This window comes from Pelophylax lessonae (assembly GCF_965119305.1).
Source record: "Pelophylax lessonae genome assembly, chromosome: 1".
Taxonomy (NCBI): Eukaryota; Metazoa; Chordata; class Amphibia; order Anura; family Ranidae; genus Pelophylax; species Pelophylax lessonae.
The window spans coordinates 233,301,938-233,326,241 of record NC_138768.1 but is presented as its reverse complement, the minus strand read 5'-3'; the positions used below and the strand labels follow the sequence as shown (position 1 = coordinate 233,326,241).

At 44.8% G+C, this 24,304-nt stretch overlaps 1 protein-coding gene across 10 annotated transcripts in view; it reads right to left on the bottom strand.

The window, feature by feature from the left end:
• The window catches only part of PITPNM2 (phosphatidylinositol transfer protein membrane associated 2), a 428,296-nt gene that overhangs the window by 341,052 nt on the left and 62,940 nt on the right, over positions 1 to 24,304 (bottom strand). Inside the window, exon 1 of one of the 10 annotated variants that reach the window (XM_082258330.1) lies at positions 2,325 to 2,470. The exons of the other annotated variants lie outside the window; for them this stretch is intronic. The gene's annotated coding sequence lies outside the window, so the exon portion shown is untranslated. Of the gene's footprint in view, positions 1 to 2,324; positions 2,471 to 24,304 lie in introns of those variants that run through there. 10 annotated transcript variants of the gene reach the window in all.

The window sequence follows — 24,304 nt, the reverse complement described above, 5'->3', positions numbered from 1 at the left end:
ATATTAATATAAATACCTGTAATAAATAAAATTACAATTATTCAAAATAATATTAGTATTTTGGTCCTGTCCACTTAAATGCTTTGCAAGTTCATGGGATCTCCCAAAAATGTACAGATGTACCACTCCCTAAAACACCAAAATTCCTTTTCCAACACCTGCCTAGAAAAAAATTGATGTTCTGCCACTTTGTCAGCACTGTGGAAGACCTCCCAACAGCTGAAAATCCAACAGTGGCTCAGTCAGTGAGAGGATATCCGAGTGATGGAAAGAGGTCTTACCAGCTAGTTGAAAAACACTCACTCCAAATTCCTGACCACATGGCATTACTAGATGGAATTGACCAGCACGGGCAAATTCAAACAACTGCTTACAACCTAAATAAGTTTCCTCCCCTGTTACTTTTTTCAGTTTTCTATCAGGGTCGCAGGTTCTCCCTATGTTATTCCCACAATTACTGATGAAGAATGTTTTTTCTCCTTTTCTGCCTGCTTTCCCACCCTCAGGGGGGAAAGAGGTTTAACTTAAACATAAGGAAAGGCTTCTTCACAGTAAGAGCTGTGGAGATATGGAATAGACTACATCAGAGACTAGTTCTTGCCAGATTGGTTGATTTTGTAACTGAATATTAATATGTATAAGTAATGACACCAGATTGTGGAGGCAGGATATATCCGAATGCCTTAGGGATCAGGAAGGAATTATTTTCCCCTGTTCGAGCAAATTGGACAATGTTTTATAAGGTTTTTTTAGCCTGTTTTATATTTTATGAACCTAATGGACCTAGGTCTTTTTTCAACCTATGTAACTAAATAGGACAGGGGGCTGATTTGATAAAAATGCTAGTTGCTTAGCTATCTCAGTCTTAAGTACTTTAACTGACCTGGAAAAAAGTGAACCACAAGTGAATTCTAATCTTCTAATCACAATACTAGTTCTGAGTCAGTAAGCTCAGAAAGCACTTAATCCAGTTGGTCTGCAATGGCAACCTCTCATTACAAGTTTCCTTGGACAGCAGGTCAAATCAACAGTCCAAAGCATATCAAATGAAAATAGATATTGTGAGGAATTTATTAAGGAAAAAAAAAGCGGAAAACAAAATGTAGTTCATTACCTAAAGACTGCATTCACACCTGAGAATAGCGACTGCCAGGCAGTGGAAGGAGATCAGTTCTTTCATTTGAGGCATTCCCATGAAGTCTATATGGGCAAAAAGCTCAATTCCGCCTCAAAAGTACTTCCTGTCGTTTTTGGAGCATCAGGCGTATTTTTTGAGCATTTTTGCTTTAAGAAGCATATTTCAAACATTTTACATGTGTATTCAAGCCTCAGACTTTTTTGCTTTAGCCAGTTAAAAGTACTAGAGGGAGGAGATCAGTTCTTACAGGTTAAAAAACATCAAAAAATGCTTGATTCACACATTTGAGGCATGCCCACAAGGTCTATATGGCCAAAATGCTCAATTCTGCCTCAAAGGTATTTCATGTGGCTTTTGGAGTGTCAGGCATTGAGCTACAGGTGTCTAAGCGCCAATATGTCGACAGCCACCATCTAAATACAAAGAATTTTGGATGTTTGGCATTTTGTAGATTCAAGCTTCGAGCTACAAAACACTTAGGTGTGATTGGGGCCTTAGTGTCTACTGCACTTCGGCAAGATAAAATATGCTGAAAACATGGAAATGCTCATACATTTCAATACATATAAGCCAGTGTCACAAAATCTTTAACAATGATAATCTTAAATCTTATGTCAATCTAAAGTATGTGCATGGTAATCACATCCGTACAAGGCTCCTTGGGGTGACATGTACCAATATAAGACACCTATTCAGTTATGCTGTGCAAACAGAAGAGATTATGTGCAGTGAACGGTAATCCTGATCGACTAATCAGATTTCAGTTTCCTGACTGTTCTGCATATTGCTCTTTGAGCTACTGAATACACTTAACATACTCACTGTGATGGACTTTAAGGAGCCCTGAAGCTGGTCCACAGGCCTAAAGCTTGCTGTGCTGGTAGCACAGAAGGCTCCAGTCTGCTGATTCAGAGCAACGAAGCACATGTAACTTAATCATTCACTGCAATGCTTAAAACGAAATGGCCGGCGGAGATTAAACATAAAGAAATCATCTGCAGTAGAAGGGTTAAGGTTTCAAGTAAACCAGCTAGCAAGATGAAGACAGATATGACAAATAAATGCTGCACATTTTTTCACAGGCCACCCCTTATTCCACAGGGATTTCATTTACTATGCCAAGAAAAGATGGGAGGCTGCTAATTTTACAGCAAGCACGCCTAACCTGAGGTTTGCAAAGCATTACCTTGTGTTTGTCAAGCTAATGCCCCACATGGGATGCACCCAGTCCTTCACTGCAGGCTTCATCGTCATCACTTGCCATCCTTGACTCTCTTGCTTAGAAGGCGTGAGGAGCATAACGAGACATGCATGCCACTGAGGATGCAAGAGCCATGCTCAAAAATAGAGAGAGAGAAGGAAGGGAAAAAAAAAAAAAAAGCAGATTCATTTCTCTCATCTCTTGAAAGAGCGTAGAACTAAGTTGCCATGGAGAAGAGAGATGAGGCTGAAGAAGATGCAGGGATATGGTAGAGTTACAAAGCAGCCATCGCACGCATCCTGTACCCGTGACATAAATGTAGAGCTTGTGGACACAGTGACTAATAGCAGATGGGCATGGAATTCTGCTATTTAACTGCTTGGCTGAACACAGGAGGCCATCAAAGCATTGCACCAGAGGGAACACCTTTCCTTACACTGCCCAACGTGAGGAAAACATGCATAACAAAAACAGACAGCATCTAAATATAATCTTTTACACTCTAATCCCCAGCAAGCACTACAAACTGCCAGCTAGTATGATGCATCTGGACTTGTAGTCTATCAGCAGCTTGCTACATGGGGGTTGTTCAGCCCCGACTAAGGCTGGCCACACACAATTAGATTTCTTTTGTTCAGCCTCCATGCTAAACAAAAGAAATACAAGATTCTTCCAACCGCACTAAACAGCACAAATGGTTGAATATCCTCTGCTGGTTATGACAGTGGCTGTCAGAATATCTGACAGTGCCAGCACCTGACTGGATGTAGTCACTGTTCAGCCAACAATTTTCCACCCGACTCTTTTGACAAAAGTGAATTAATTGACTAACTTGTTAAGCCAAGCCAAATTTCAGCTGATTTAGCAGCTATCCGAAGACATTTGAGCTGGGTATGGCAGCCTTCAGGCCAGGGCTTGACAAAATTTCCATGAAATCTAGGAGCCAGCTAAAAAAGTTAGGAGCCAATTTTAATTTGTATTTTTTTTAACAAACCTAGCTTTATTTCCAAAAAACATAACATACTAAATTTACACATAAAGACAACTAGAACCCCACTCTCCTCTATAGGGCAATTGGATGGAAACAGACTGTCTGTCTGTTTCCATCTGATGCCATCTGATCCGATCCACGGGATAGATAAAAAATAGAACCACCATCCGTCTGTTTTTGGCAGACAGGATCAGATGGCGGCAGATTACAGCTACACAGAGGAGACTGAAGGGTCCAATCAGGTCTGCCTGAAAAACGGACAGGCGGACCTGATCAGACAGCCCGTTTGAAAGGGCCTTTGGCTGTGGCATGGCGATGAGGAAATATATATATATTTTTTTTTTTTTTATAAAAATTGAAAAGAAAAAAAAATAATTATTATTATTTTTTTTAATAATTTAAAAAATAAATAAATAATAATAATAACCACACTCCCTGTCCACTTACCTTTAAGCAAAGGTAAGTGGACAGGGAGATGAAGCCTGCAAAAACTTCCGTCTCATCTCCTCTTAGGAAGGAGATGGGCAGGCATTGAGGACAGGCAGGGGAAACCGAGCCATTAGTGACTGCTTGTCGAACTCCCGGCCACCACAAGATCTCTCACTGAAGGCCGAAAAGCCGTGGCCTCAATTATCGGATGACGTGGTAGTCCGTGCACACGGGGAGTGGGTGGGGGGGGGCGCAAAAGGGACAGGACACCTCCTGCAGTGCACTCCAGGCGCCAGGTCACTAATTTTAGTCGCCAATGCAACCCGGCGCCCGGGGTTTGTTGAGCCCTGCTTTAGGCCAAAATCTATTCATGCCAATATATTCAAGATCTATGTGTTGAGCTTTATTATAATTATCACTTCCGCACTTCTGTTACCACAGAGGTGATCATTTCATTGACAGAGTTACTGAGAGATCTACTTTAAAGTGGTTGTAAACCCTCACATATACCCAGTGAAGTGACCTACCTCAGATGATACACAGAGATGAAACAAATCCTCCTACAAAGGTTTTACTTGTTTATCTGCACTCTTCTCCTCCCTACACTCCTTCAAAAGGGCAGAAATGTGTTAAAATCTTTCTTCATCTGTCAGGAGAACAAAGGAGAGGGTGGAGAGGCTGCAGTAACAGTGTGTGAGAGCTGATTGGAGGAAAGGCACACACCATTCTCCACACAGCAGAAGAACCGAGATCTGAAAAGACAAGCGGTTTGCTGAGCTCTTTCTAACCCCCCCCCCCCTCACCCCAACACAAAGTTATCTTATGTGACAGAAAACTTCTCAGAAGTGACTCCTGCTGATAACAGAGGAATGGAGCACCAGAGAGAAACCACACTTAGAGCTTTTTAGAGAGATAAGTAAGCACTACAGCTACATGTGCTTTGCTCAGATTCCACGACTAAGGTTTACAACCACTTTAAAGTAGAACTAATGGCAAAACCTTCTGTTGGATTGAGTAAGAAATGGTCATAACCCCTGTATTTTTTTTTTTTTTTTGCTGTGTTCCCTTGGAGACATTTCCTTCCAGTCCCACAGCCACTACAGATGTGAGAAGAAATCCATCCAATGTGAGGGATTCCCTAGTTCTCACCAGGGTCACCATGGGAAGAGTACCCCTTTATTTCGGTTCTGGTAACAACCCGAAATGTGGGATTTTTTTTTTCACTCACTGCCAGTGGTGATGGTAAACAAGAAAAATTGAGGGCCTATCTCCCAAGCCTGACAGGTGTAAAAAAAAAAGTGGTTTGTTCCTAGGTATACTTGCTCAAACGCTTTATTTTAAGTCATAATTAAAGTTCTTTAACATTTGTTTGTGACCACAATCTGAAAGTGTTATGCAATACAACAAAAGGAAGTAGTATTCCTTGTAGTAAGAGGGATATAAGGACTCACCTACAATAGGCTCTCTATTAACCACTTGCCGACTGCTCACAGTAATCCTACTGCGGCAGTGCGGCTCCCCTGGGTCCAGCGATGTAAATTTTGGCAGCGCTCTCCCGCTGTGTTTAGACACAGCAGGTGTCGGGCTGGAGGAGAGGCACCTCACTTCCCCGATTGTCGGGTAAAGTGTGAAAAGACCTGACTGCTTATGTAAACAAAGCAGGCTGATCTTCTCAGTGACAGACAGGAGGAGATCACAGGATTCAGCATAGCTGAACCTGCAATCTCTGTCTGTGTCACAGAACCCCCACCCCCCCCCCCCCCCACACACACACACACGTCAGTAAGCATGAGGCTCACATTTAACCCTTTGATCACCCATAGGGTTAACCCCCTTCCCTGCCAGTGTCATGATTACAGTAACAGTATTTTTTACACTGATTACTGTAGTAATGTCACTGGTCCCCTCAAAAGTGTCAAAAATGTCAGTTAGGGGTCCGATCTGTGCATCACAATGTCGCAGACCTGCAAAAAATGGCAGATCACCGTCATTACTAGTAAAAAAAAAATAATAAAAATGACATAAATCTTTCCCGTAGTTAGTAAACGCCATAACGTTTGCGCAAACCAATCAAAATACGCTTATTGCGATTTTTTTTTACCAAAAATATGTAGCAGAAAACGAATTGGCCTAAAATGTTAAAAAATTTTGATTTTTAAATTATTTTTTTTTGGGAATGTTATATAGCAGAATGTGAAAAATATTGTTTTTTTTTTTCAAAATTGTCACTCTTTTTTGTTTATAACGCAAAACTTAAAAATCGCACAGGTGATCAAATACCACCAAAAAAAAGCTCTATTTGTGGGGGAAAAAAAAGACATCAATTTAATTTGGGTACAGCGTTGCATGACTGGGCAATTGTCCGTTAAAGTAACGCAGTGCCAAATCGCAAAATAGGGCCTGGTCAGGAAGGGGGTCAAATCTTCTAGTCTTAAAGTGGTTAATGTGCTCTTTGAAGGCTCTCCGGTGCATCTTCAAGGACCTTATTTAGTACCTTTCAAATACACCTAGAATAATAACATTATTCTGTGTTCAGGCAGTTTCTCTAGAACTAATGTTGACAGACATTATTTTCAAATGTTACGCTTTCTATTCAAATGCATGCATTTAAATGTTAAATGTGTTTGAATAGCAAAGGTTGCAGTTTACCTTCTTTGCCAGCATTTCAAAAACTCCTCCCAAAGAAATGCAGCGCAACACAACGTAGGTCCAATGCAGTCACTGAACTGCAATGTGTATAGCTCATGTGATTTTGCTGACCTGCATTTCACATGGGTTACAAACACACAACAAATACAGCAAAACAACACCCATTGACATGAACCACAACAGGAATTACTGACCTCCCAACAGATTTAGAATTTATGAACAGTGTGTAAGGCTGGTCATAAATGATTTTTTCTTTGATCGGCCACTGGGCAGAGGAATGGATGAATTCTCCTCGCTGTGGTACTGCATTCTGATAGCAGAGACCCCTCCACTGCTAAGATACACTTGTCAGCGCTGCAGCCAATTGGCCAACTTTCCAACCTTCCTGTTCGAGAAAAGACAATCATTAGATCGACTTATCTCGAGTGGGAACGGCCATAGATTGATCAAAATTCGGCCAGTCCCTGCTGAACGGGCTGGATTTTGATCTATCTATGGCCAGCTTAAAGTAGTTATAAACCTTCAGATTTTTAATTTTATATTTTTAAGAAAAATAACAAACATACCTATACTTACCTGCTCTGTGCAATTGTTTTACACAGAGCAGCCCTGATTCTCTTCTTCTGGGGTCCCCTGCCGGTGCTCCTAGCCCCTCCTCTTCATCAGGTGCCCCCACAGAAAGCTGCTTTCCCTGGGGGCAAACGTGTAGGCTTGCTCCTGAGTCTCACTGCTGCGTCTATTGACACAGACAGTGGGACTCGCCCCTGAGTAACAGGATTTGACTGACAGCTATCAATCTGTCCAATGAGGAGAAAGACAGTGGCTGGAGCCACTGAGCTTGTGCACATCGCTGGATTGGATCGTGCTCAGGAAAGGAAAAGGAGGAGTCAGAGGGGAGCTGAAGCACAGAAGATGGTTAACCTTAATGCATAGAATGCATTAAAGGGTTACTAAACCCAGGACCCTGCATTCACTATATCTGGTCTCCCACAGTACACAGAACATGGAAATGCAAATATTTTAGTAAATATAAACAGATAAATATCTTTTCTTATGAGCAGTATATAGCAGAGTCTTGTGACTTGTATCAGTTCCTAGTAAAGCTTGTAGGAGGCGTTTTCATTCTGGACAGTGCTGATTGGCCCTGTGCTGATCACATGCACTCGCCCAAGAAAAAAAAAAAAAACTCTCTAGCAATACACACCAAACTGAGCATGTGCAGCCTGTCCCCTAGCTCTGTAAATATCAGGTTATTTTTGGAATACAGTGCACAATGCACAAGCATGCTTTACTGCATATACAGACTGATTTTACTGTTGTGGGTTTAGAAACACTTTAACCACTTAAGCCCCGGAGGATTTGGCTGCTAAAAGACCAGGGGGTATTTTGCGATTCGGCACTGCGTGACTTTAACGGACAATTGCGCGGTCGTGCGACACTGTACCTAAACAAATTTGACGTCCTTTTTTCCCCACAAACAGAGCTTTCTTTTGGTGGTATTTGATCACCTGTGCGATTTTTTGATCACGCGCTATAAACAAAAACAGAGCGACAATTTTGCAAAAATAACAATATTTTTCACATTTTTTTATATGAAATTCCCCCCAAAAAAAAAGTAAAAATCAAAATTTTTTAACATTTTCAGCCAATTTGTTTTCTGCTACATATGTTTGGTAAAAAAAAACGCAAAAAGCGTATTTTGATTGGTTTGCGCAAAAGTTATTGCGTTTACTAACAAAGGGAAAGATTTTTGTCATTTTCGCAGATCGCGTAATGGCGGCGATCTGCAATTTTTTTGCGGTACTGCGACATTGGGGCGGACAGATCGGACCCTTGACTGACATTTTTGACACTTTTGGGGTTACCAGTGACATTACTACAGTAATCAGTGTTATATATATATGCACTGTTACTGTAAAAATACACTGGTAGTGAAGGGGTTAACTTTATTTGAGAGGGAGGGGTGGTGTGTGTCCCTAGGGGCATGATTCTAACTGTGATTGGCTATCTGTTGAGCTGTAGTTACACTGATCAATGGTTCTACATAGTAGAACCGTATGATCAGTGTCTCTACACAGGGAGAACTGGGAGAACTTTGCCTGTGAGGGGCTGACTGCCGCAGTAAATCTACTGACGGCAGTCGGCAAGTGGTTAAGGTGTAAAACTTTAAGGTTTTGGAACCAAGTTCAGGGAGTCTGTGATTCTGCCTTATAAACTTTCAACTATTATTGGAATCAATGGCAGTAGAGCAGGATTATTCTAGTTGAAAAGATTTTAAAAGATCATTGCAAGCAAATTCTATGTCTTATGATGAACTAAAATATGGCTGAAAAAAAAGTGCTGGGACAAGTACAACTGACCATAATTTATATTAATTAAACTATTAAAGTGTCAGCTTTATTAACACTGCAGAAAGACACCACTAAACAGCTCCCAGTGTCGGTTTCTCTTGAAACCGGATAAGGGCCATGTACATGACAATTATTTTGCTTACACTAACATCGAATGTTTAGGTTAAAAACCTTAGATTTAAGAATGTTTGTTTGATTTCATGCAGGACTGCAGCGAAAATTCGGAGCAAGATAAAAGAGGAGCAATATGGGACATTTTTATAGAACAAATAACTTTCAACAGTGAATGTGGTTTTTGTTTGGGAAATTACATTAATTTCAAAATAAAATTTTAAAAGCAAATGTAATTTTAAAGTACTTTCGATCAATTTTTGTCAAGTCATCGAGTGTAAAGTTTTAGGGTCTTGGTCTTCCACTATAAGTGAACAACATTTGAAAAAATGAAGTTGTTTAATCACTCCTTAACCACTTAAGAACCGCCCGTCACAGTTTTACTGCGACAGGCAGCCCCTCCTGCGTGAACCGATGTAACTGTACGTCGGTCGCACGCCTGCTGCTAGGGGGCGAGCGCGCGCCGCTGGCACACTCCTGCCCCCAATCGGCAGCGGGGAAACTGATGCATGGGGCTGGCAGCTTCGATTACCGCCAGCCATCCGCAATCGCTCCCCGCTGAGATGGAGAACGGTCAGCTGTTGTAAACACAGCTGACCGTTCTTCTCTCTGGAATGATCACAGAGCTCCTGTGATCCTTCTATATAGGATCACAGGTCTCTGTGATCATTTCAAAAGCCCAACCTCCATACAGTTAAAATCACGCCCCTAGGCTTACATTTAAACCCTGATCACCCTCTGTGTTAACTGTTCCTGTGCGATTCACATGCAGTTCATAGTGTGAACTGAGGCTAAAAATAAGCAGCTACAAGTACTGTTATCTGAGAACCCAAAGCATTCACAGTTTCTAAACCCCTTAACGCTGACTATACGCAAATATGTGGCCTTGGCTTGAAGGGGTTGTACTGGGGTGCAGGCATCACCCTGGTACCTTTTTTTTTTTAGAGCCGGCGGTTGTCTTTCTTTTGATAACAACCGATGCGGCTAAGAAGCTGCTCGGCTGTTATCCCAAGCAGCGGAAGGGGACATCTTCCCCTCCTGCCACCTTCGGTGGCTCGCCCGGGCTCTCCCGTCCTACCCTGAGGCCCGAGCGACAAGCCGGCAGGTCCACCGTCTGGCCGGAGACCCGAACTAACCCAGATTTAGCTTCGATCAGGTCCCAGATCTAGTAACCCGGAAGCAATGTTGTGACATCACTTCCGGTTTACAGAAGACTTGAAGCGGCCAAATTTAAAAAATGACAGCCATCAAAACAGCCAAACTTAGCGTTTTGAATGCTTTTCAGTGCAAAGGAGGGATTTGGGGTCTTAAAAGACCGCAGATTCTGCCTATTACTGTCACAAGGGATGTTAACATTGCTTTTGACAGCAATAAAAGTGTTTTGAAATGTTTTTTTCAAAGGCACAGTATAAAAATAAAAATAAAATAACATAACATAAATAGGAAAAATTTTTTTTTTAAAGTGACCCAACCCTCTGTGATAGCACGCAGAAGCGAATGCATACCCAAGTCAAGACCCCAAATGTAAACAGTGTTCAAACCACACATAAGGTATCTCCGCGATGCGTCGGCCTAATGCACACTGGATATTTTTACAGCTGCTGTTTTTGGTGTTAAAATGTTTTTTTCTGCAACCAGTAAACTCTTCAGCATGTTATCCTATGTGTCCATGCACACATAGGCTGTTATCAGCAGCTTTTAGCAGGGGCATTTTCTGGCTGGAAAAAAACCAAAACTAGTGGGTTTTGAGAGGAGTTTTTCAACTGTAAAAACGTTCTAACTCTGTTAAAAGCTGAAAAACGGGGAAAAACGCAGCTATTCTGCCTTTATCAACATTTTTGAGCCAAAAGCTGTTGTGGGAGTATAGTTTTGCTATAAAAAAAAACAAAAAAAAAAAAACTTAAAAAAAATGGTACAGCTGAAAAAAGATAACAAAACGCTGAAAAACGTTGAAAACGCTACCACAAAAAAGCTAAAAAACTCCTTCTACAGCTACAGCTTTTTACCGATGTTTTGATAACGTCCAGTGTGTACGAGGCCTTAGACTGAGAGCAATGATTCTAGCACAAGACCTCCTCTAACTCTAAGGCCTCATGCACACTGGACGTTTTTACAGCGGATGTTTTTGGTGTCAGACATTTTTTTCTGTAGTCAGTAAACTCCCCAGCATGTTATCTTATGTGTCCATGCACACAAAGGCTGTTATCATTAGTTTTTGGCAGGGGCGTTTTCTGGCTGGAAAAAAACCCAGAATTAGTGGGTTTTAAGAGGAGTTTTTCAGCTGTAAAAACGCTCCAACTCTGATAAAAGCTTAAAAACACTGGAAAACGCCAACATAAACGCGGCTATTCTGCGTTTATCAATGTTCTTGAGCTATAAGTTTTGCAGGAGTACAATTTTGATTAAAAAAAACGCTAAAAAACACTACTGCAAAAAATTCCTTCTACAGCTACAGCTTTCTACTGATGTTTTGATAATGTTCAGTGTGCATGAGGCCTAAACTAGTAACTTGTAGACATTTTTAAAGTGTCGCCTATGGAGATTTTTAAGTACTGTAGTTTGACGTCATTCCACGAGTTCGCGCAATTTTAAAAGCATGTTGGTATCTATTTACTCGGTGTACCATCATCTTTCACATTATACAAAAAAATTGGGCTAACTTTACTGTTTTGTTCATGAAAGTGTATTTTTTCAAATAAATTGCGTTTGAAAGACCGCTGCGCAAATACTGTGTGAGATAAAATATTGCAACGATCGTCATTTTATTCTCTAGGGTCTCTGCTAAAAAAATATGTATAATGTTTGGAGATTCTAAGTAATTTTCTAGCAAAAAAAAAAAAATGGATTTTTGTAAAATCTTACCGTAAAATCCTTTTCTCTTAGCTCATTGACAGACGTAGTCCTCGGTGATACAGCACCTTCGGGTTATGTTGCCTCCACAGGAGCAGGACTAGACAGGAAATTAAAATGCTCTGGCCACACCCTAGGGGCAGTCCCAGAGGGTATATCCTCTCTCTCTCTCTCTGCCTCAGCAAATCAGTTATGTCAAAAAGCAGTCTTTAGAGATTTTAACCCAACCCAACTCAAAAACAGAGGGGCGGGGACTACGTCTGTCAATGAGCTAAGAGAAAAGGATTTTACGGTAAGATTTTACAAAAATCCATTTTTCTCTATCGCTCATTGACAGACGTAGTCCTCGGTGATACACCACCTTCGGGACGTCCCAGAGCAGTATCACAAATGAGGGGTGGGAAAATGGAAATCAAATCCCAATCTAGAAGGCCCAACCGGTGCCAACTAGAAGTTTACAATGCTCATCCTTAATGATGAGACTCAACAAAAAAGACATTTTTCAAACAGAAAAAAACCCTCGAGGTAGACCACCGGTCTCCTCAAATTGCGGCCTGCAAAACCTTGCGGCCAAATGAGGCATCCGCCGATGCCGTCACATCAATTTTATAGAATTTTGTAAAGGTATGTACCGACGACCAGGTGGCCGCCTTACATACCTGGACCACTGACGCCTGATGGCGAAAGGCCCAGGAAGTACTGAGCGCTCGAGTGGAGTGCGCCCTAACAGGGAACGGAGGACTCTGACCCTTAATAGAATAAGCCTGTACCACCGTCTGTCTAATCCATTTGGCAATGGTCGCGGCAGATGCAGGCAAACCCTTTCTGAGGCCATCCGTGATCACAAAAAGAGAATCCGTCTTACGGAATGATTCCGTAGCTTTCAGGTATACCCTGATTGCCCGAACCACATCCAAGGAATGCAACGCATGTTTCCGATGATGCTTGGGCTGAGGACACAAGGAAGGTAGTACAATATCTTCATTCAGATGAAAATCTGAAACCACCTTAGGAAGAAAGGATGGCTTAGGATGAAGTACTACCTTATCCCTATGAATCACTAGGTATGGGGAATGGCATGATAATGCAGCCAGTTCTGACACCCTGCGAGCAGAAGTGATAGCCACCAAGAAGGCCACCTTCTGGGATAAAGTAAGCAAGGGAATCTCCCTGATGTTTTCAAAGGGAGGTTTCTGTAGAACCGACAAAACTAAATTAAGATCCCAGGGCGGTAAGGGCGCGCGGACTGGTGGAGCCAGGTGCCGCACCCCCTGGATGAAATTCCGCACCAAGGACTTGGTAGCTAAAGGTTTCTGAAAGAAGATTGCTAATGCTGAAACTTGACCCTTGATGGTGCTCAAGGCTAGTTTCTGCTCAACCCCTTGTTGCAAAAAAGCCAATATTCGAGTCACCGAATAGGTACGTGGAGGAAATCCTAAAGATTCGCACCACGCAATATAAGTCTTCCATGTGTGATAATAGACCTTGCTGGAAGTCGCTTTCCTTGCTTTAATAAGGGTAGGAATGACTGAAGCTGACAACCCTCTGTCCTTCAGTACTTGGGTCTCAATGGCCAGGCCATTAAAACCAGCGACTGTAAAGCACAATGGTAAATTGGTCCTTGAGACCACAGACACTCCCTGAGACGAAGTTCCCACGGAACGTCTGCGACTAGCATGTCCAAGTCGGCCAGGCCGGCTTGACGAGGCCAGCCTAGAATTTCTAGGACCACTGGCGCTGACTGGATCTGAACCAGGCGTCCCTAGAGCTATATTGGCCCCGACCATCCGAGAAAGTCTGGTCGTTTTCTGTTCCCACACATTTATCAGATACCTGATTACTATCAGGAAGGGTGATCTTTTCTGGTTGAACCTCAGGGACCGAAGTCACCCGGCTAGAGGCTTTTTGGCCTGTCTGGTCAACCAGATCCGATTCCTGTGGGGAATTGAGACTAATCTTAGGAAAAGGTAAAGGAAAAGATCTATTCAGGGAACGGTGACTACCGCTCCCTGTAGTACTTAAATGTTGGAAGGGAAGAATCGCACCGGTAGTAGTAGTTGATGCTTGATCTAATGTCCTGAATACCGGTGAAAACGTCCCCCCACCCTCAAACCGGATGGGGGCGCACCTTCAGGCTGTGTACTCCTTTGCTTCGGGTTTAGCTGAGTCGGTCCTCTGTTTGTCCGACCAGCCTTTCTTGAACCCTCCTGGAGGAGTCTTGCCTTTCCCGCTAGTTCCAGCCGGGCGTGCGAACCCTTTATGGGCGGTAAAGAAAGGTCCTCGCTTGTTGCGAGGTCCCTTAGCTTTAGCAGCCTGTGGCAAAAAAGTGCTCTTGCCCCCAGTGGCATCCTTAATGATTTCATCTAGGGTGGCCCCAAATAGACGATTCCCCTGAAAGGGGAGATTCGTCAAGGTCTTTTTGGAACCTAGGTCAGCTGACCAGCATTTTAACCACAGCACACGTCTGAGGATTACCGCTGACATAGATGCATGCCCTAATAGGGGAGTAGTGTCCAAGGCTGCGTCACAGATAAACTGTAGCCCTTGTATAATCTGTTCCATCAAATCAGATGTTTCCTGGGGAATATCTTTTCCCCTAAGGTCTTGGCGTACCAATCTCGCCCATTCCGTAAGTGTCTGGGAAACTAGACCAATAACAATTACTGGTCTAAATGCTGACCCTATCAGAGAGAAGATAGTGCGGGACTCTGCTTCCATCTTTCGATCCACCGGATCCTTAAAGGACGAAGTGTCCTCCACTGGGATAACCGTGGCTTTATTCAGCCTGGAAATAGGTGGATCCACCACTGGTGGTACCGTCCATTTCTTAATGAAGGATTCCTCAAATGGATAGCGTCTAGCAATACGCTTGGAATCGTAAAGGTACGTTTAGAATGCTCCCATTCTCCTTTAATCTTATTACCAAAACACTTGGGTACAGGAAAAACCTTCACCGTTTTGATGGGCTTGTTAGTACCAAAAGGGATCTCTGTTTCAGTTGCTTCTGCCGGTAAAACCTCAAGTCTTAAGGTTTCCCGCACTGCCACAACTAGTGCGTCCACCAATGCTTCTTCCTGAATTATAGCGGGAGAAGGAACGTCCTCCTCACTGTCTGAGGGAGCTTTACCTGAGGTAACAGCCCTTGCAGAGGGACCTGCAGCTGCTGTGACCATCTCTGAATCTGAGTCAGAGGTGTCAGATAATATAGGGGTAGGCGGGGGTCGCTTCCTTGACCCTCGTCCCTGACAGGCCGCCTCCACCCGAGCCACCATAGACTCCAAAATTGCTGTAAATGCCTCCACACTCTGTGCACCGGCGGGTCCCGTGGCCCCCTCGAGGGAAACAGGTGCGGGAATTTGTGTGGCAGGGTCCATGATTATTCCAGTCACTTGCCGGATAATACAATTCAAAAATAAAAAACTTTTTTTTTTTTTTTTTCAGACCCCCAGCGCCACAAAAGCCCCTTAGTGTTACCTGCTAGGGATCCCTATCGATCGAGAGAGAGAGAGAGAGATAGACTCCCAGGCTCACCACTTGCTGCTCAGAGTTTAACTGCAACAGGTTACAGCGCTGTCTTGACAAACAGGAAGTCTTTTGGCTGGCTGCCCAGGAAGAAAGGAGGCGGCTCCGCCCCTCTTGCACGCCTTCCGGCGCCTCCCCTAGCTCCACGAGGTGTTTGGATCACCTCAAACATGGCCGCTCCCATGCTGGAGACATGAGGCTACGCCAAAATGGCGGCTCGTGCAATCCAGCAAAAAAAATGGCGGCGGCCTGTACCGAATAGCGGTGTGCTGCAGGGCACACAACACTATCTCTGCATGGGGATTTGGCGTGGTTGGCGGTACCGGCCCTGGCGGACCGCATGGCCGTTCGGAAGGCCTGCTATAGCTGGAGATTTGACTAGGAAGGCAGTCTACATGTCCGTGGCTTCTGACTGGTAGGTACCTTATTATTATCACAGTAAGATTCCCAGACTGCCACTGATTACAATCTTTTTAACATGTATACAATTAGATTGTTAGCTCCCAAACCAAGCCTCCTGGCTTTTTGCACATAAAATCACACTCAAAGTAGGGGGATCTGTGCCATGTTATAGGATAGAGGGGGACTCTATCTTACCATACAGAGAGGGGCCCGCGTTCACCACAAGACCCGTCAGGGGAAAAGGGGGAACATACTACTCACCATACCGGAACCAGGTGGGCACCAACTCCTGACAGTACCCCTCTCCACCGGGGCGGGAGGGCTGTCGACCAATACGGACGCCGTGACTCATGGTCTTTGGCGTTTCAGCGAGACGTTTAACTCGCGGGGTCAGTCCCCCAATGGGACTATGTCGCGGCCGACCCAGCGCGGAGCTATGGCCTGCACGCGCTCGTAGGCTGAACTGGGGTGACCACCGGATCTCAACATCCAGCCCGTCGCCCAGTTCAGCTTTCTTGCTTGAAGATCTCACAGGAACACTGGAGAAAAAAGCTGTCTAAAAAATCTTTTTAAGAAAAAAATCTTGCCAGGACCGAAGATCCCAGCAAGGTATCTAGGTCCTTACTCCTAACTAGACAGAAAATAACTGATTTGCTGAGGCAGAGAGAGAGAGGATATACCCTCTGGGACTGCCCCTAGGGTGTGGCCAGAGCATTTTAATTTCCTGTCTAGTCCTGCTCCTGTGGAGGCAACATAACCCGAAGGTGCTGTATCACCGAGGACTACGTCTGTCAATGAGCGAAGAGAAAAGGATTTTACGGTAAGATTTTACAAAAATCCATTTTTTTTTTTTGCTAGAAAATTACTTAGAATCTCCAAACATTATACATATTTTTTTAGCAGAGACCCTAGAGAATAAAATGACGATCGTTGCAATATTTTATCTCACACAGTATTTGCGCAGCGGTCTTTCAAACGCAATTTATTTGAAAAAATACACTTTCATGAACAAAAAAGTAAAGTTAGCCCAATTTTTTTGTATAATGTGAAAGATGATGGTACACCGAGTAAATAGATACCAACATGCTTTTAAAATTGCGCGAACTCGTCGAATGACGTCAAACTACGGTACTTAAAAATCTCCATAGGCGACACTTTAAAAATGTCTACAAGTTACTAGTTTAGGCCTCATGCACACTGAACATTATCAAAACATCAGTAGAAAGCTGTAGCTGTAGAAGGATTTTAATTTGTGGGCAACAAATGTCAGAAAAAGGCTTAGGCATGAAGGGGTTAAGCTATCTTAAAATCAGGAGCCAGCTGTGACTTACTAATGACTCCCAGCCGGCACCACACTGCGCATGCAGAAAAAGATCTTGTAGTCCCTTAGGCCCCTTAGGGCTCTTTCACACGGTCCGCCTCCGTAGGCGGATCCGTGCTGCTCAGCGGGGATCGATCCGCGATCCCCGCTGAGCCGGCGGATGTCAGCTCCGTCTCCGCTTGCAGTGCGGAGAGGGAGGTGTCACAGCCCCCGCTGCTCTCTATGGGTGGATCGGATGAGAGCGGCCGCCTGTCCACTCTCATCCGATCCGATACCTGAATGGATGGAAAAATAGGGTTTCCATCCGTCCAGATTTCATGGACAGGATCAGATATGGGTGTCAGCGGGTGTCAGCGGAGGTGTCTCTGCTGACATCCGCTGCCCTATAGAGCTGCATGGAGGATCTGATCAGATCCGCCTAAAAAACTGACAGGCGGATTTGATCGGACCGACTGCGTGAAAGAGCCCTTACACACACGGTAGTCCGTCGGCGGACTCAGTTTTTTCTCAGCGGGGATCAATCCGCCGATGCCCGCTGAGCAGGCGGATGGCAGCTGTGTCTCCGCGCTGTGTGTGGAGACACAGCTGTCAGGTCCCCATTCTTCTCTATGGGGGAATCTGATGAGAACAGACCGTCTGTCTATTCTAATCCGATCCGCCAGACGGATGGAAAATAGGGTTTCCATCCGTCCAGATTTGACGGATCGGATGTCAGCGGACATGTCTCCGCTGACATCTGATGCCCCATAGAGATGCATGGGGCATCCGTTCAGACCCGCGTAAAAAATGGACAGGTGGATCTGAACGGTTCGCCTGTGTGAAATGGGCCTTAGGATGTGTATCCCAGGAGGCTCCAGGCAGAGGGAGGGCGGACTGAGGCTATGTCATCCTTGTCTAGGCAAGGATTGAGAAAATGGGGGGCAAGTACCTGCTGGAAAAGATATTTGCTACCCAAAAATAAAGGGAGGGGGGAAGGTTTTGGATTTTGTAATGAGTAACATGTCATTAAACTGCCTGTCTGATTGTACAAACTGATGGTTGTTATATTGAAAATGAAGAAGCTACTAAAGTTACGAAAATTCTCCTACGACAGAATACGACTTCGGAAGTGATGTAATGTGTTGTATTGCATTCTTTTTGTTGTCGAGCATGCTTGGTCTCGGTCGTCCGTTTTTTCTTTTATTAGACAAATACTGCACTGATTGAACAACAATCGTTCGTTTTGGTATTCTACAAGAACATTTTTTGTTTGTCCCTTCAGATAATTTTGCATAAACTGCCATGATCGGATCAGATTTTTAGACGATCGATTTTACAGATCTATTTTTGATTTTTTGATTGCGTGTACTAGGCATGACTCTCAAAACTGAGACAATGAGGACAAAGAAAATATTTATGGAAAAGTGGGGTCACAGTGACAGGAAGTGAGAAAATCTCTCTTATGGGGTAACAGACAGATGTAAAAACCAAGCAGGGAAGCTTACTCTTCCAAACTATCCAAAACTAGAAATAAACTGATGGCTCTAAACTAAAGGAGCCTTTGTGTGTTTTTTTTAAGCTTACAAACAGATTAACTAATCTTTTATATCACATTTTATGTCTATTTTTAAATACCATTTATTACAGGGTACATGACACCCAGTTTGTAGAGCATGTTCAGTACTGCCTGTACTACTGTTGACTTCTCTCTGATAAGGAAGGAGGGGGGAGTGTTGCTCTGCTCTCGCTTTCATTTATGTACATGTACAATAGCATATCTCTCAGCTCAGGTCTATTCACAGCATAAGTCAACCAGGGGAAAAAGTGGTGCTATAAGTGATAAATATGAAATATTTATACATAATAAAGTAAAAATAGATGTCATTTTCAGTCCTAAAATAGGTATAGAAAATGTATTCAAATCACTACATTCCCTTTAAGAGTGGACCGAACTCAAAAAGTAGAGATTTACTAGGAACATCTACAAGTGGTGATTATGCCTTAGCGGCACCATAAGAATCAACCTTTTTGTCTTTAAAGGAGTTGTAAAGGCAGAAGGCTTTTTTTATCCTAATGCATGATAAAAGCCTTCTGTGTGCAGCAGCCCCCCTAATACTTACCTGAGCCCCCTCTCTATCCAGCGATATCCACCAATCCCTCGGCCGCCCAGGACTCTCCCTCGTGATTGGCTGAGACACAGCCGCGGCACCATTGGCTCCCACGACTGTCAATCAAAGTCAGTTAGCCAATCAGGAGAGAGAGGGGTTGGGGGCCGAACCACAGCTCCATGTGTGAATGGACACACGGAGCTGCAGCTCAGCTCGGGTGCCCCCATAGCAAGCTGCTTGCTGTGGGGGCACTCAATAGGAGGAAGGGGCCAGGAGCAGCAACGAAGAACCTAGGAGAAGGATCCGGGCTGCTCTGTGCATAACCAACTGCACAAAGAGGGTAAGTAAAATAAAGTAAATAAAAAATGGATTTTTGTAAAATCTTACCGTAAAATCCTTTTCTCTTAGCTCATTGACAGACGTAGTCCTCGGTGATACACCACCTTCGGGTTATGTTGCCTCCACAGGAGCAGGACTAGACAGGAAATTAAAAAGCTCTGGCCACACCCTAGGGGCAGTCCCAGAGGGTATATCCTCTCTCTCTCTGCCTCAGCAAATCAGTTATGTGAAAAAGCAGTCTTTAGAGATTTTAACCCAACCCAACTCAAAAACAGAGGGGCGGGGACTACGTCTGTCAATGAGCTAAGAGAAAAGGATTTTACGGTAAGATTTTACAAAAATCCATTTTTCTCTAGCGCTCATTGACAGACGTAGTCCTCGGTGATACACCACCTTCGGGACGTCCCAGAGCAGTATCACAAATGAGGGGTGGGAAAATGGAAATCAAATCCCAATCTAGAAGGCCCAACCGGTGCCAACTAGAAGTTTACAATGCTCATCCTTAATGATGAGACTCAACAAAAAAGAGAAAATTTTTATTTTTTTTATTTTTTTCAAACAGAAAAAAACCCTCGAGGTAGACCACCGGTCTCCTCAAATTGCGGCCTGCAAAACCTTGCGGCCAAATGAGGCATCCGCCGATGCCGTCACATCAATTTTATAGAATTTTGTAAAGGTATGTACCGACGACCAGGTGGCCGCCTTACATACCTGGACCACTGACGCCTGATGGCGAAAGGCCCAGGAAGTACTGAGCGCTCGAGTGGAGTGCGCCCTAACAGGGAACGGAGGACTCTGACCCTTAATAGAATAAGCCTGTACCACCGTTTGTCTAATCCATTTGGCAATGGTCGCGGCAGATGCAGGCAAACCCTTTCTGGGGCCATCCGTGATCACAAAAAGTGAATCCGTCTTACGGAATGATTCCGTAGCTTTCAGGTATACCCTGATTGCCCGAACCACATCTAAGGAATGCAACGCATGTTCCCGATGATGCTTGGGCTGAGGACACAAGGAAGGTAGTACAATATCTTCATTCAGATGAAAATCTGAAACCACCTTAGGAAGAAAAGATGGCTTAGGATGAAGTACTACCTTATCCCTATGAATCACTAGGTATGGGGACTGGCATGATAATGCAGCCAGTTCTGACACCCTGCGAGCAGAAGTAATAGCCACCAAGAAGGCCACCTTCTGGGATAAAGTAAGCAAGGGAATCTCCCTGATGTTTTCAAAGGGAGGTTTCTGTAGAACCGACAAAACCAAATTAAGATCCCAGGGCGGTAAGAGCGCGCGGACTGGTGGAGCCAGGTGCCGCACCCCCTGGATGAAATTCCGCACCAAGGACTTGGTAGCTAAAGGTTTCTGAAAGAAGATTGCTAATGCTGAAACTTGACCCTTGATGGTGCTCAAGGCTAGCTTCTGCTCAACCCCTTGTTGCAAAAAGGCCAATATTCGAGTCACCGAATAGGTACGTGGAGGAAATCCTAAAGATTCGCACCACGCAATATAAGTCTTCCATGTGTGATAATAGACCTTGCTGGAAGTCGCTTTCCTTGCTTTAATAAGGGTAGGAATGACTGAAGTAGACAAACCTCTGTCCTTCAGTACTTGGGTCTCAATGGCCAGGCCATTAAACCCAGCGACTGTAAAGCATGATGGTAAATTGGTCCTTGAGACCACAGACACTCCCTGAGACGAAGTTCCCACGGAACGTCTGCGACTAGCATGTCCAAGTCGGCCAGGCCGGCTTGAGGAGGCCAGCCTAGAATTTCTAGGACCACTGGCGCTGATAGAATCTGAACCAGGCGTCCCTAGAGGTATCTGGCCCCGACCATCCGAGAAAGTCTGGTCGTTTTCTGTTCCCACACATTTATCAGATACCTGATTGTTATCAGGAAGGGTGATCTTTTCTGGTTGAACCTCAGGGACCGAAGTCACCCGACTAGAGGCTACTTGGCCTATCTGGTCAACCAGATCCGATTCCTGTGAGGTATAGGGACTAATCTTAGGAAAAGGTAAAGGAAAAGATCTATTCAGGGAACGGAAACTACCGCTTCCTGTAGTACTTAAATGTTGGAAGGGAAGAATCGCACCGGTAGTAGTGGTTGAAGCTCGATCTAATGTCCTGAATACCGGTGAAAACGTCCCCCCACCCTCAACCTGGGTGGGGGCGCACCTTCAGGCTGTGTACTCCTTTGCTTCGGGTTTGGCTGGGTTGGTCCTCTGCTTGTCCGACCAGCCCTTCTTGAACCCTCCTGGAGGAGTCTTGCCTTTCCCGCTAGTACCAGCCGGGCGCCCTTTATGGGCGGTAAAGAAAGGTCCTCGCTTGTTGCGAGGTCCCTTAGCTTTAGCAGCCTGTGGCAAAAAAGTGCTCTTGCCCCCAGTGGCATCCTTGATGATTTCATCTAGGTTGGCCCCAAATAGACGATTCCCCTGAAAAGGGAGATTTGTCAAGGTCTTTTTGGAACCTAGGTCAGCTGACCAGCATTTTAACCACAGCACACGTCTGAGGATCACCGCTGACATAGATGCATGCCCTAATAAGGGAGTAGTGTCCAAGGCTGCGTCACAGATAAACTGTAGCCCTTGTATAATCTGTTCCATCAAATCAGATGTCTCCTGGGGAATATCTTTTCCCCTAAGGTCTTGGCGTACCATTTTCGCCCATTCCGTAAGTGTCTGGGAAACTAGACCAATAACAATTACTGGTCGAAATGCTGACCCTATCAGAGAGAAGATGGTGCGGGACTCTGCTTCCATCTTTCGATCCACCGGATCCTTAAAGGACGAAGTGTCCTCCACTGGGATAACCGTGGCTTTATTCAGCCTGGAAATAGGTGGATCCACCACTGGTGGTACCGTCCATTTCTTAATGATGGATTCCTCAAACGGATAGCGTCTAGCAATACGCTTGGAAATAGTAAAGGTACGTTTAGAATGCTCCCATTCTCCTTTAATCTGATTACCGAAACATTTGGGTACAGGAAAAACCTTCACCGTTTTGATGGGCTTATTAGTACCAAAAGGAATCTCTGTTTCAGTTGCCTCTGCCGGTAAAGCCTCAAGTTTTAAGGTTTCCTGCACTGCCACAACTAGTGCGTCCACCAATGCTTCTTCCTGAATTATAGCAGGAGAAGAAGCGTCCTCCTCACTGTCTGAGGGGGCTTTACCTGGGATAACAGCCTTTACAGAGGAACCTGCAACTGCAGTGACCATCTCTGAATCAGAGTCAGAGGTGTCAGATAGTATAGGGGTAGGCGGGGGTCGCTTCCTTGACCCCCGTCCCTGACAGGCCGCCTCCACCCGAGCCACCATAGACTCCAAAATTGCTGTAAATGACTCTACACTCTGTGCACCGGCGGGTCCCGTGGCCCCCTCGAGGGAAACAGGTGGGGGAATATGTGTGGCAGGGTCCATGATAATTCCAGTCACTTCCTGGATAATATAATTCAAAAATAAAAAACTTTTTTTTTTTTTTTTTTTTTCAGACCCCCAGCGCCACAAAAAGCCCCTTAGTGTTACCTGCTAGGGATCCCTATCGATCGAGAGAGAGAGATAGACCCCCAGGCTCACCACTTGATGCTCAGAGTTTAACTGCAACAGGTTACAGCGCTGTCTTGACAAACAGGAAGTCTTTTGGCTGGCTGCCCAGGAAGAAAGGAGGCGGCTCCGCCCCTCTGCACGCCTTCCGGCGCCTCCCCTAGCTCCACGAGGTGTTTGGATCACCTCAAACATGGCCGCCCCCATGCTGGAGACACGAGGCTACGCCAAAATGGCGGCTCGTGCGATCCAGCAAAAAAAAATGGCGGCGGCCTGTACTGAATAGCGGTGTGCTGCAGGGCACACAACACTCTCTCTGCATGGGGATTTGGCGTGGTTGGCGGTACCGGCCCTGGCGGACCGCATGGCCATTCGGGAGGCCTGCTAATAGCTGGAGATCTGATTAGGAAGGCAGTCTACATGTCCGTGGCTTCTGACTGGTAGGTAGCTTATTCTTATCACCGTAAGATTCCCAGAATGCCACAGATTATAATCTTTTTAACATGTATACAATTAGATTGTTAGCTCCCAAACCAAGCCTCCTGGCTTTTTGCACATAAAATCACACTCAAAGTAGGAGGATCTGTGTCATTTATAGGATAGAGAGGGACTCTATCTTACCATACAGAGAGGGGCCCGCGTTCACCACAAGACCCGTCAGGGGAAAAGGGGGAACATACTACTCACCATACCGGAACCAGGCGGGCACCAACTCCTGACAGTACCCCTCTCCACCGGGGCGGGAGGGCTGTCGACCGATATGGACGCCGTGACTCATGGTCTTTGGCGTTTCAGCGAGATGTTTAACTCGCGGGGTCAGTCCTTTAATGGGACTTTGTCGCGGCCGACCCAGCGCGGAGCTATGGCCTGCACGCGCTCGTAGGCTGAACTGGGGTGACCACCGGATCTCAACATCCAGCCCGTCGCCCAGTTCAGCTTTCTTGCTTGAAGATCTCACAGGAACACTGGAGAAAAAAAGCTGTCTAAAAAATCCTTTAAGAAAAAAATCTTGCCAGGACCTAAGATCCCAGCAAGGTATCTAGGTCCTTACTCCTAACTAGACAGAAAATAACTGATTTGCGGAGGCAGAGAGAGAGAGGATATACCCTCTGGGACTGCCCCTAGGGTGTGGCCAGAGCTTTTTAATTTCCTGTCTAGTCCTGCTCCTGTGGAGGCAACATAACCCGAAGGTGGTGTATCACCGAGGACTACGTCTGTCAATGAGCGCTAGAGAAATAATGTTTGTTGTTTAAAAAAAAAAAAAAAAACAAGACTTTACAATTACTTTAAGAGTCCATTCAGACTAGCACAACTTGTCAGGCGACTTGGTCGCCTGACAAGTCGCGGTCGGTCGCTTGGCATTGAGTAGA